This window comes from Aedes aegypti, chromosome 2 (assembly GCF_002204515.2).
Source record: "Aedes aegypti strain LVP_AGWG chromosome 2, AaegL5.0 Primary Assembly, whole genome shotgun sequence".
NCBI classification, from domain to species: domain Eukaryota; kingdom Metazoa; phylum Arthropoda; class Insecta; order Diptera; family Culicidae; genus Aedes; species Aedes aegypti.
Genome location: NC_035108.1, coordinates 49124337 through 49136651, shown reverse-complemented (window position 1 = coordinate 49136651; position 12315 = coordinate 49124337). Strand labels below are relative to the sequence as shown.

The 12315-nt window shown below is 35.6% G+C and overlaps 1 long non-coding RNA gene across 2 annotated transcripts; it reads right to left on the bottom strand.

Annotated features, from left to right (window-relative positions):
- Positions 1 to 11323: 11323 nt before the first annotated feature.
- LOC110676849 lies at positions 11324 to 12208 on the bottom strand. Of its 2 annotated transcripts, XR_002500781.1 has the most exons (3): positions 12116 to 12208; positions 11826 to 12032; positions 11324 to 11766 (listed from the first exon to the last, which is right to left on the bottom strand). It is a non-coding gene; the product is annotated as an uncharacterized LOC110676849 (long non-coding RNA). The 2 variants fall into 2 exon arrangements; XR_002500780.1 differs by lacking the exon at positions 12116 to 12208 and having other exon boundaries at positions 11826 to 12074.
- Between the last annotated feature and the right edge of the window lie 107 nt (positions 12209 to 12315).

Sequence of the window (12315 nt, the reverse complement as noted above, 5' to 3'; positions counted from 1 at the left end):
TATAGTAGCTTTTGTTCTACAACACATAAGAAGTTTAACAATTAACTGATTAAAAGCTTCTATAGGTTGTAGCCATCATTTTAGTAGAATATTGAACATTTGATTAACAACAAATCGTACAAAAGTTTCAGTGTCTAATACTTAAAATGTTGACCAGCATGATTAGTAAAACTTATAAACAATGTGAATAACAGTATATGAGTATGCTCTTATTCAAGCAAAACATATTATGTCTTTTTATGTTATTTTCAAATGTTTTTCAAATCAAATCCAAGACGTGTATGCGATGGATGGATTAACGTAATGGACGTAATAGCGCCGTAATGGATCAACGAGGATAAAGTTCGAATCACATTGGATTAAAAATATCAAAATTTAAATTTTCCAAATGTAGTGATCATCATCTGCGACGTTATTGATATCGGAAAAAGTTACTAATCATAACATTTTTAATGATAATCGAAGTATAAATAATAATTTAACAATAGTTACATGAAAGTGGTTACCCAACTTACAGTCCAGTGTCACAAATAAACTTATACATAGTTAATTATAGTTGAATAATGGTGACAGCTGAAAAAGTGCCCTACAAAGGGCTGAGAAGATGGTATTTAGATCCAAATTTAAGTCAATGTTCAACATTTTTCATTGGAATGAATAATAGTAGAATCACCACTTATTAAACTTCTCCAAAGAATCTCTGCCGACTTGTCAAGATTGTTTTACTAATGAGTTGAACAAGTCATTTTTCCTTCTATTAAAGAGCCTATATTCCACCAAACAAATATAATTGTGTAAACAGATGTACAGGAGACGAACTAACGTTTTGGTTGCTTCGCACTTCAGCTGTTCCCATGTTTAACATGAACATGATTAAAAGCTGAATAGGTATTTTATAAAATCCTAATACAACATAAATATATCATCCGAACAGGTCATCCAAAGACGTCCAGAATAACGATTACTAAACACATTGTTCAGCAACAAAGAAGCCTTACAAAAGAGGTCACACCATAGTCAAATTTTTGAAAAATGGACAAAATATCTAAATATTGCGTTGTATTCCTAATGTATTGCAATGTTCAACTTACTAATATTATTATTATTTATTTTTATGTGAGTGGCTTTTTGCCCTTGTCGAATTCGTGACTAACTTACTAATATACAAAAACATGTTGGATACAATAATAACTGATGCTTTCTCAAAACAAAATAGAAAATATTTTGAATCAGTCTTCTGACATAGGATTATTGATTGAAATATATTTTATATTTGTATAATGTTTAATAGATGGAAAAAGTACGACAAATAATTAAAATATTAACCTAGTAGAAATATTATACATTTAATAAATGAATTTTAGTATAGTTAGATGAACAATTCAATTAAAGTGTTAACAAGTTAAAACTTATTATGAAATTCGATTAATCATTTCAGACTGTTTTTACTTTGTGAATAAACTTTAATGATGAATAACTTTATTTTTGACCAGCATTGAAATAAATTTTCTCACTGTGCGCTATAAATAGCCGACTGAGTTCAGCTCACATCAGTACTGAACAGCAGCAAAAGTAATGCGCTTATTCAGTTGTTGATCAGCATAGCACGTGTTGATTAGTTATTGTTGAATAGAAGCTCAAGCATGATCAATAATCAGCTACAAGAGGTTTATATTGGGCACTGGAAGGCTGATATATGAATTCAAGGATGGCGCAGATGGCAAGGTATACCGCTGACGATGAGAAGGTCTCGAGTTTGAATCCAGTATTTAGTTAATTATTAAAAGTGTGGTTATTAATTCATGGCAAAGGTATACACTGCATTTGATGTATACAGTGTTAGCTATTTTTAGTCATTTATTTGTTTTCAATCAATTTTGTGGCAGTTGAATAGAAGCTGAGATAAATGCGTATAAAGCGATTTTGAAGTTGTAGAATAAAGTCAATATACAACGACACGCTTTATAACTTCTCCAAATTTGTGTAAACAACGCCTGAACAAAGGCTTCACTTGGAAATAATTAAAATGTTGTTAAACATGATGCTGAATTAAACTGCAAAAATGTAGTTTGTTAAACTAGCGTTGTTAAATCATCAATCCTTATTAAGCTAAGTGAAACCTGAATAAACATCATTACATTATATGATTACAGTCACTAAATGATAAGAAGCTTAATAATTTCGCCAGATTTGCTTGAACAATGTGTGCGTAGCAGCTGCAAAGTAATATAATAAAGCAACTATTCAGTATGTAGTTGTAAAAAATTGCTTAATAAATGATTATAAAATAGGCAAATGTTTCTTGGGCTTACATTAACAGAAAGAAGAATCATACTGTTTGGAATAATGGGCAAATTGTATTTTTCTATGCGGGTTGATGTTACAGTTCATACAAAATTTGAAAAACATTCATACAAAATGCGTTACAAGGGGGTGGATGGGTATCAAGAATGGCCATTTTTGGCGTTATGAAATTTGTGAATGAACCCTAAAGGGCCAAACGTAATGATAGCGGAACGGCAGCGGAATGCGGAACTGGTTCGCCAGCAAGAATTACACCATCTCGACTGAGGGTTTATTCACAAATTTCATAATGTCAAAAATGACCATTTTTGACACTTACATACCCCCTCGTAATGCATTTTGTACGAAATATTTTCAAATTTTGTATGAGCTGTAACATCATTCAAAAAGTAAAAATAAGTAGTTTTGTAGAAGCCAATTGACATTAGCTGTGACGATGAATGCAACCATGATAAATATTTTTATTTCTATAGGAGTTAAAATTCTTTAGCTGCTGTTAGCACGAATACCCGGTAAGTTGAGGGACAATCCATACAAAATACAAATTCTATACTTTTCATCGCCATTTGAAATACAGTTCGTTAAATTGTTTTTGTATGGGCCTGTTCACAAAATTCATAACGCCAAAAATGGTCATTTTCAACACCCACCCGCCCCGTCTTCTTCTTCTTCTTGGCATTAACGTCCTCACTGGGACAGAGCCTGCTTCTCAGCTTAGTGTTCTTGTGAGCACTTCCACAATTATTAACTGAGAGCTTTCTTTGCCAAACTTGCCATTTTCGCATTCGTATATCGTGTGGCAGGTACGATTATACTCTATGCCCAGGGAAGTGAAGGAAATCGAACCCAGACACCTTCAGCATCCCACCCACGTAACGCTTATTTTAAAAATATTTTCACGAATTTTGTATGAGCTGTAACATTTCGATAACTCCCACCAGCGTTATTTGTGAACAGGCCCTATTGTACAATACATAAAAAAAAACAAAAAAAATGAAAATTTAAGTAACATTTCAAGACCAACAATTCAAAAGGCCTCAAGTCCAAAATGTAAACAAATAAGGTTTTTGCTGATTTTAGTGTATAAGAGCCTATTCTTACTGAAACATACAATAGCCATACAAAAATATGCATGAAAGTTGAAAAAACTACATTTTTCTAAAAGGCCCCAACTCATTTTTCGCTAATCAGGTTATTTATCGCAAATGCGGCCTTTTCCTAAAGAGGCCTCATTTCTATATTCGACTGAAACCGAGTTGAGGCCTATTAAAAAAAACTTCAAAATTGCAATTTAGAAAACGAAAAACGGTTCAATATACTAAGTAGTAGTAAGTTATGCTACGGAGCGATTACGCTTTGTATTATTTTACACAGCGCTTGTCGCAATGGTGAACATGATCAAATTTTCCGTCGGGTTCCTGTAGGCTGATGTATTTTGTATCACACTACCTTATAACACCTGCGTCAGCCTGTCTGTACTTCACTGATTATCGACAAAACACGATTTGATTACAATTGCATGAAAAATAACGTTCAATTGCAATATTGAACCAATATTTTCTTGACGACAAACTCGCGTAGGGTGTCCTATGTTCATGAATGACGAGGGAGTTAATAAATCACGTATTTAATCGACCGCCCGAATCTTTTTTCTGCTGTAGAGATTTCCTTGTACCTTACTTCACCACTTAACACTCTTCTACACTTCAATTTTCTTATTTCATCATCAATTTTGGATGATTTTCAAAAGGCCACATCATAAGATGATGAAAAAAGAAGCCACAACTAGAAGGCCTCAACACATCTTAGAGTAAACAAAGGCGTCAACTCACTGGCCTCATCAGCGTCGGCCGGCGTCTATGGGCACAAATCAAAAGGGCTTAATACCTCTTGGTGAAATAAAAGCCTCATTTCCTTTGACTCGTTTTTTAGTAGGATTTTTTCCTAAAATGATAGTAATTAATATTCATTGCTATAAATCAGTTTGTTCAGCGACTTTCTGGATGATAAAATAACATACAATGCATAAATTCATAATATAAATTTGATTTATTGTTTGACAAAACAAGAGGTCGTATGAATAATCTGAGCAAAAGCTTTTACTTTACTCAAATCCATCTGTCAAATCATTTTCTTGAGCATTTACTCAAGTTGGTATGATAAAACTGAGCATTTGAGCATTTACTTTTCGAACATCCCAATTCGTATGAATAAAGCGGTAAAAGCTGAGTAAATGCTCAGAAAATCCTGAGTCACCTACTGACCATGCTCAGTTGAAAACAAACAAGCGTGAAAGTTACTTTTAAATTTGTAATAAGGTTTAAAATAGCAGACTGAAAGACTTTTAGAACAAATAGTTGAAATCTGAGTAATTTTTCAAACATCCTGGTGGAATTCCAAGAACAATTGGTCGGTGCTAAGTCACACCGGAGCAAGTTCTGTTGATTGAGTTTAAAAAAGCGTACACATCTCTCAAAATTTCGTTGGAAATATCAAAGTTGATAGAATTGGAATCTTTTTAGAGCCAAAATAGCATATTTTGACTAAAACGCTCAATAATTTTTGGAATAGTCTCTAGGTAAAACGTTTATTTTTTCAAATTCACCTCTTGGAAAAAAAATCATAACGTATGTAGTATATCTAATTGAATCAAAGAAGAAATACTTGAAGAAATTCCTGGTATATTCTTAAAAATAATAAGACCCAGCGCGACGAATTTAAGAGAAATGCGTGAACAATTATTACTAGTTTTACTATGATCGTTTTTTCGCTTAAAGAAAATTCACCACTTAAAACTTTTGATGAAAAAAATAATCGTTGGACATGACTTTTTAAGAAGTTCGTTAATCAAATTTGCTCATAAATTCCATTAAAATTTCATCACTCTTACTTTTTATATATTTTTCTTTCTAATTTGTTTTTAAGAACTGGTCACAATTTTAAGAGCTCAGATAATTTTACAAGAAATTGCTCTACAAATATTTTGAGGCATTTCCTTGAGGATTTCTCATTGAGTTGCTACCTTCTAAGACAACATAACATATCACTTCGTTGATTTATTCAAGAATTTACCCAAGCTTTGCACCTCAGGTTTCTACAATAGTTATTTTTCCAACTTTATATATTAAGACGAGTCCTTCCAGGATTTTTTCGGGATTCCTCCATAAATTCAGCTTAAAATTACCCAAAGGACACATCTTCGAATTTCTCGACATTTAATTAACAATTATGCAACGTACTTATATAATTTTGGCTGAAACCTTCAACCAGTGATTAATTCAACCAGTGCACAATGGTCTGGAAAAAATGAAGTTTGGCCAAAACTATTTTTATCGCCTTAGAGCAACCGTAACGGTGCGCGACTAAACTAAATTACATAGCGCAGTATCATTACGCTGATCCATACCGGGCGCTGCTAACCAGGGTAGCAAAATGATAGCGCTGCTTTCGGAAAGCATCGGGTGAGCAAATTTAGCAGCGCGATAGTTGCGCTGCTATTCGATTTGAATTCAAGCATACGGTGTGGGATATGAAATTCTGGTTGGAGTTTTGGAAATCAGATGCATGATGCGCATGAAGTAGAAATTTCAATTTTTTTGGAATTCGGGTAAACCTTCAAAATTTTGATAAGAATACTATGAATCTGATGCAATTATTGGAAATCCGATAGAAGTTTATGAAATATTCGAAAATCCTCGTAAGAATTTATCGATTTCGGAGAATTATGGGATTTTGGGATTCCAACTGGAATCCACGGGATTCCGACTGGAATCCTCGGGATTCCGACTGGATTCCTTGGGATTCCGACTGGAATCCTTGGGATTCCGACTGGAATCCTTGGGATTCCGACTGGAATCCTTGGGATTCCGACTGCAATCCTTGGAATTCCAACTAGAATTCCGACTGGAATCCTCGTGATTTCGGCTGGAATCCTCGTGATTCCGACTGGAGTCCTCGGGATTCTGATCAGAATTGGAAAGAGATTTTGATAAGAACACCGACTGGAATCCTCGGGATGCCGACTGGAATCCTTAGAATTCCGACTGGAATCCTTGGGATTTCGGCTGGAATCCTCGGGATTCTGAATGGAATTGGAAAGAGATTTTGATAAGAATACCGACTGGAATCCTCCGAATTCCGACTGGACTCCGGCTGGAATCCTTGGGATATCGTCTGGAATCCTCGGGATTCAGACTAGAGTCCTCGGGATTCTGACTGGTATTCCAGTTCCAAAATTCTTATAATTCCAGTCGGAATCCTAAGGATACCAGTCGGTGTTCTTATCAAAATCTCTTTCCCATTCTGATCAGAATCCCGAGGACTCCAGTCTGAATCCCGAGGATTCCAACCGAAATCACGATGATTCCAAGGAATCCAGTCGGAATTCGGAGGATTCTGTAGAGAATAAAGAACGATATGAACAATAAAACTGTTAAAAAATAACTTGCTTTTAAATTAGTAGTTTGGTATTATTTAAAAATAGCTGATTCACATATCCCATACAGTAGGGTCTGGCCTTTTTGCGAATTATCCACTTCGTTGAAAAAGAGGTGTGGCTTACTCTGCTCGAGAACGTGAATAGCAGAGGCAAAAATCGCGTTGAGGTTTCCCTGCCAACGAACAAAGCAATGGAATAAAACAGTGACACCATTGCATTCACACCTCATTCGTATCACGGACGGCAAAGCGAACGGGTCACCATCGGAATCGGGTTGAGACTTCCCCGACAGCAGCGAAGAACAGCAAAAGAGAGGTGCGATCGCTCGCGCAGCTCATTAGTATCACGGACGGCAAAGCGATCGGGTCATCACTGGAATCGGATCGAGACTTCTCCGACAGCAGCGAAGAGCAGAAGAGTGGTGCGATTGCTCGCGCAACCCATTCTTGTTTCGGTCGGTTCGTTTTGAAGGTAGCGTGTCTTCGGAGAGTTGTTTAAATATTTTCACTTTTTTGAAGAGTTGCTAAGAAATTTTCCCAATTCAGGATTGTCATCGCAATGGAGAGTCACAAGTTCGTCAGGGCACCTACCGAATCGGGGTCCGCTGATTACGACAGATTCCAGTCGGAATTCGGAGGATTCCAGTCGAAATCCCAAGGATTATCAAAATCTCTTTCCAACTCTGATCAGAATCCCGAGGATTCCAGTCGGAATCCCGAGGATTCCAGTCGGAATCCCGAGGATTCCAGTCGGAATCCCGAGGATTCCAGTCGGAATCCCGAGGATTCCAGTCGGAATCCCAAGGATTCCAGTCGGAATCCCGAGGATTCCAGTCGGAATCCCGAGGATTCCAGTCGGAATCCCGAGGATTCCAGTCGGAATCCCGAGGATTCCAGTCGGAATCCCGAGAATTCCAGTCGGAATCCCGAGGATTCCAGTCGGAATCCCAAGAATTCCAGTCGGATTCACCATAATTACGGTCAAATTTGCAATATTTCTTGTAAGATTTACAAGGATTCCGGTAGAATTGGCAAGGGTTCCAATCAAATTAGCATCCAATCGAATTAATAAACAATCTCAAAAAATTCCGATAAAATTCTTATAATTCCGCACCAGAATATAATAGATATTCCAGCAGAGTTACAAAAATTCCCAACCTGAATTGATCACCATTATTTTCACAACTCATATGTTGACCCAAAAAGCAACGACCGGTACGGAAACGAGTTACTGAATATGGTAGCCACCGGTGTGAGAATGAGTGACTAAACTAAAATGACAACTCTGGGGGTGATCATTTTAATCACCCAAATAGTCGCCCCCGTTAAAGATGCTCTTAATCGATGAAATATGTAATCTGAATATGTTATTTGGCGTTTTCGATGTTTCAGAAGGGTTATTCACAAATTACGTAACTTAAAAAAAAGGATTTTTTAAAATTAAATTTGTTATCAAACTGGGCTGAAAGCACAAATTTTGTTTATATTTGATCGAGTTAGATCAAAATGTGTATGAATAGAGGTTAAATATATTTCAAATAAACTTTGTATGAAAAATATCGTCCAAAAATATGTAAAATATTAAATTATTCAAATAGCTCTAACTTGCAAATCAGCAAATTTCTGCAAAAATTTTAAAGGTTTTTTGTTAGATCTAAGGATGCTTTTTGATGTGCAATATTCGAAATGGCGGCGACATGACGCGACAAGAGATGTTTTTCATGTTCAATATCATCAAAATTACTAAAGTGTAATATTGAATAGTATTAAAACTTCAACCAAATATTTTTTTCCATCCTCATGCTCGATAAAAGTGTTGAACTATAAGCTTTCAGAAAGTGGGTAACTTTGGGGAAATATTGCATTCCTAAACTATAAATTTTGTGCTTTATTTTATTGTTACATTTTTCAATTTTTTGACTTCAGCCGGTTTGCCGTCATAAAAGTCATAGAAATTTAAATTTTAGATAGATTTCAATTGAGGATCATAATAATATAACACATGAGGTATATTTTAAAGGTAGAAAAATAATGAAAATCTCAAAAAAGTTTTTGGTAGTTTTGGCCGCCCCTTTATATGGAGCCCGACCATTGTGCAGTGATTAAAACAAATAGTACAAAAATATATTTAACCAAAAATAAAAACTAAATCGCGATTTGATTTTATTTGTAGTTATTGCTATATATAGTGACTACAAAAAAAAAAATCAAATCGCCTTTAAGCTGTTGTTTTTGGTTAAATATATTTTTGTACCATTTTTTACTAGTTCTCGTAAACTCTTCTATTTCAAGACTCTCCAAGTAACCACAATCATTATAACATTTCACGTATTCTACTACAGTCATCTCTCCCTTACTCGTTATTGAAGGGACCATCGAGTTAGCCATGAAAACCAACTTTTACTATGGTTCTCTAACTCGATATCGAGTAAGGGGGAGTCAACTGTACATATCAACAAAACTGATGCGACATTGCTTTTATTCGACAAATGACAAGAGCTTTCAGGCAATGGAGCATTAATGCTATTGCTTGTAATATTACAAAATAAAAACCTGATGGAATTATTATTATATTAACGTAGAAATTTGTTTAAAGAAATCATTGAAAGTATTCTTAAATTATTTCAAGAGCAATTACTACGAAAATTGTGAATATAACTTAATCAAAATTCCTCAAGATAACATTGGAAGAACTTCTACCGAAGGCTCTCTAAATAAATTCTGGTGATATCTTTGAAGGTTTTCTATTTTTCAGTGGATAGATTAGTGCAAAAATCTCTAAAATGAATCCTGGAGATTTTCTTAGAATAATTTTTTCACCAAACCTCGAAGAAACTCTTCGAAAATATGGTAGAAAATTTTAAGCATATGATTAGTTGAATTTTAGAATATTTGGAAAAATCATTGTACTTTTTGAGAAGCCCTAAATAAATACTGTAACATTTGGAAAAATGTTCTAATGTAGTAATTGTTTGTCCTTTTTATTATTTATTTCAAAAATTCCTTTTAGAATTTATAAAAAGATGTGAGAATGTCCAATATGTGTAGTATTTCACATTTTGCAGTTGCTATTTGGGTTGAAAGCTCATATAAAAAGACTGTAATGCCCCTATTTTTCAATATGGAACTACGTCAACTTCATATTTTTCCATAACATTTTCATACAATTATGTATATGCGTAGTGAAATATATATGAAAACATAAACGTTGTAATGAAAAAAGGTTTTGGTTCAAAAATTAATATGGGCCAGTTATGCTTTTATGGGTAGTACACGAGACCAACAATTCTCGAAAAATTATTCATACAGACTCAAGTCAAAAAAGTATACACACTTACTTTATCGATCCTACGTGTTAAGCAGGCGGAATTCTACACGTACCGCTCTGTACCAACTCAACTTTTCACTTTTAGAACGTTTAATTTCCGGATTTACAAAACGACGAAAGTAACATTTTCAACTTTCGCAACCTAACCACTACTTTCGCCGCCCCGCTATATGGAGAGACAAAGTGACTTAACCACGAATCAAAACAAAACACTACTTGAGCCGATTTTACACTGGTAGAAAAACGTCGAAAGTAACTGAATGAAACGGCTTATCATTTTCTTATAATTATTTTTGTGAGAAATAATAGAAACTACCTAGTTTTTGAACGTGAGCTGAGTGTATGCAAAATTTGAGCGAAGTACACGGCAAAAAAATTTTAAAAAGGTGATTCATTTTAAAACAGTTTTAAAAGATAGATTGTGATTTTTCCTAATTAATTTTCTCAAAACCGTATAAAAGTTACTTACGTCTATTTGAAAAAGTAATCGAGAATTCTCACCTCACGCCACTCCGTAGAATAAGCCCAAAATTTCCCGGTACAGCTAGAGATGATCACCCATCATGCTGAAGATTTTCGGCGAAATTTCTATCGATTGTTTTGAGAATATTTTTTGATGGGAAACACAGGAAGAATTTCTGATAGGCCTTTTAAGAAATTTCTGATTCACATGGAAAGTGAACCAGTAATGACCATAGTTGTATCCTGTTTGGATAAATGGAAATGGAAATTTGGACAAATTACGAATGCTTTTACATTTCATTCTATATATTTTGAATATTCTAATACTCTTGATTTGATATCTAACTACACACGAAACAGTTCAAAATTTGAAAACAATAGAATTCTGACATATAGCGAAAAGGGGAACTCCTAAGGGGCCTTCCTTAGCCGAGTGGTTAGAGTCCGCGGCTACAAAGCAAAGCCGTGCTGAGGGTGTCTGGGTTCGATTCCCGGACGGTCCAGGATCTTTTCATAATGGAAATTTCCTTGACTTCCTTGGGTATAGATAGAGTATCATCGTACCTGCCACACGATATACGAATGCAAAAATGGCAACTTTGGCAAAGAAAGCTCTCAGTTAATAACTGTGGAAGTGCTCATAAAAACACTAAGCTGAGAAGCAGGCTCTGTCCCAGTGAGGACGTTAATGCCAAGAAGAAAAAGAAGAAGGGAACTCCTATGAACATAACTGGTACACCTACCCTATAGGAAAATTTCTTCAAAAATTCTTCAGAAAGTTATCTCAAAATCTATCGAGTTCCAGTATCTATTCGTAAGAAGATTTTTGAAGTGTGTTCTTAAATACGTTTAAGGATATTTGATGAAAATCGTTTTATCATGAAATCATCACGAGAAAGATCCTCCAGCACCGGACACCATCCCTAAGGATCTCGATCCTGTTCTAACGCCAATTTAGCCCGATGAGGATTTCAACAGCGATTGCAGGAACAACACTAGCAGCAACACGTTAGTTTCCTGGGGATGGTCGTGGCATGTCCTCACCGAAGTCCTTCCGTTCAATGTGCGGATGGAAATGTTCAATGACCATGATGGAAACGATGTTCGTCGGTGTCGACCGGATATTCCCGTTTGTAGCTGATTCGGAGGGTTTTGTTGCCGTTTCTTGCTCCGCTGGTGTTTTGACTTGCCCTCCAGTACCGATTCCACTGAAGCTTATCACTCATCGATTATGGCTATTTAGAAAGGACAAACATAAATATATTACAGAACAAAATAAGTGCCAAACACTTACCTTTGCGGTGACCGATCGTTTTGCGCCACATCGTTGATTTCCCTCGACGTATTCCATAATTTCATATTATCCATTCTTCCAAGTGGCGCTCATCGACGCATCCCAGGAAGATGTGATGCTGGCAGTTATCTTCCGCCGGGGTTAGTGGATCCGTTATCAGCCGGCAACAAACGGCACGGGCTTCTTCTGTGCACCGCTGGCTTTCTTCTCGTGGCAAAAATCAGATACCTAATCAAAACGAAAACAATACTTTTGACAGAGTAAATGCTAAGTTCGAAATTCGAACTTACTCTGAGTAAAGTATCGTTTTATTCATATGGTTTTGAGTAAATGCTCAGAGACTTTACTTTGCACAAATCGTGTTGAGCATGAGCAAGTACTCGGTTTTATTCATACGACCTAAGATTGCGTTTTTCTCATTGTTTACTTTTTGGAGATGAGGCCTTTTGAATTGTTAGTCTTGATTTTTTCTTTGTGTGCAAACGAATAA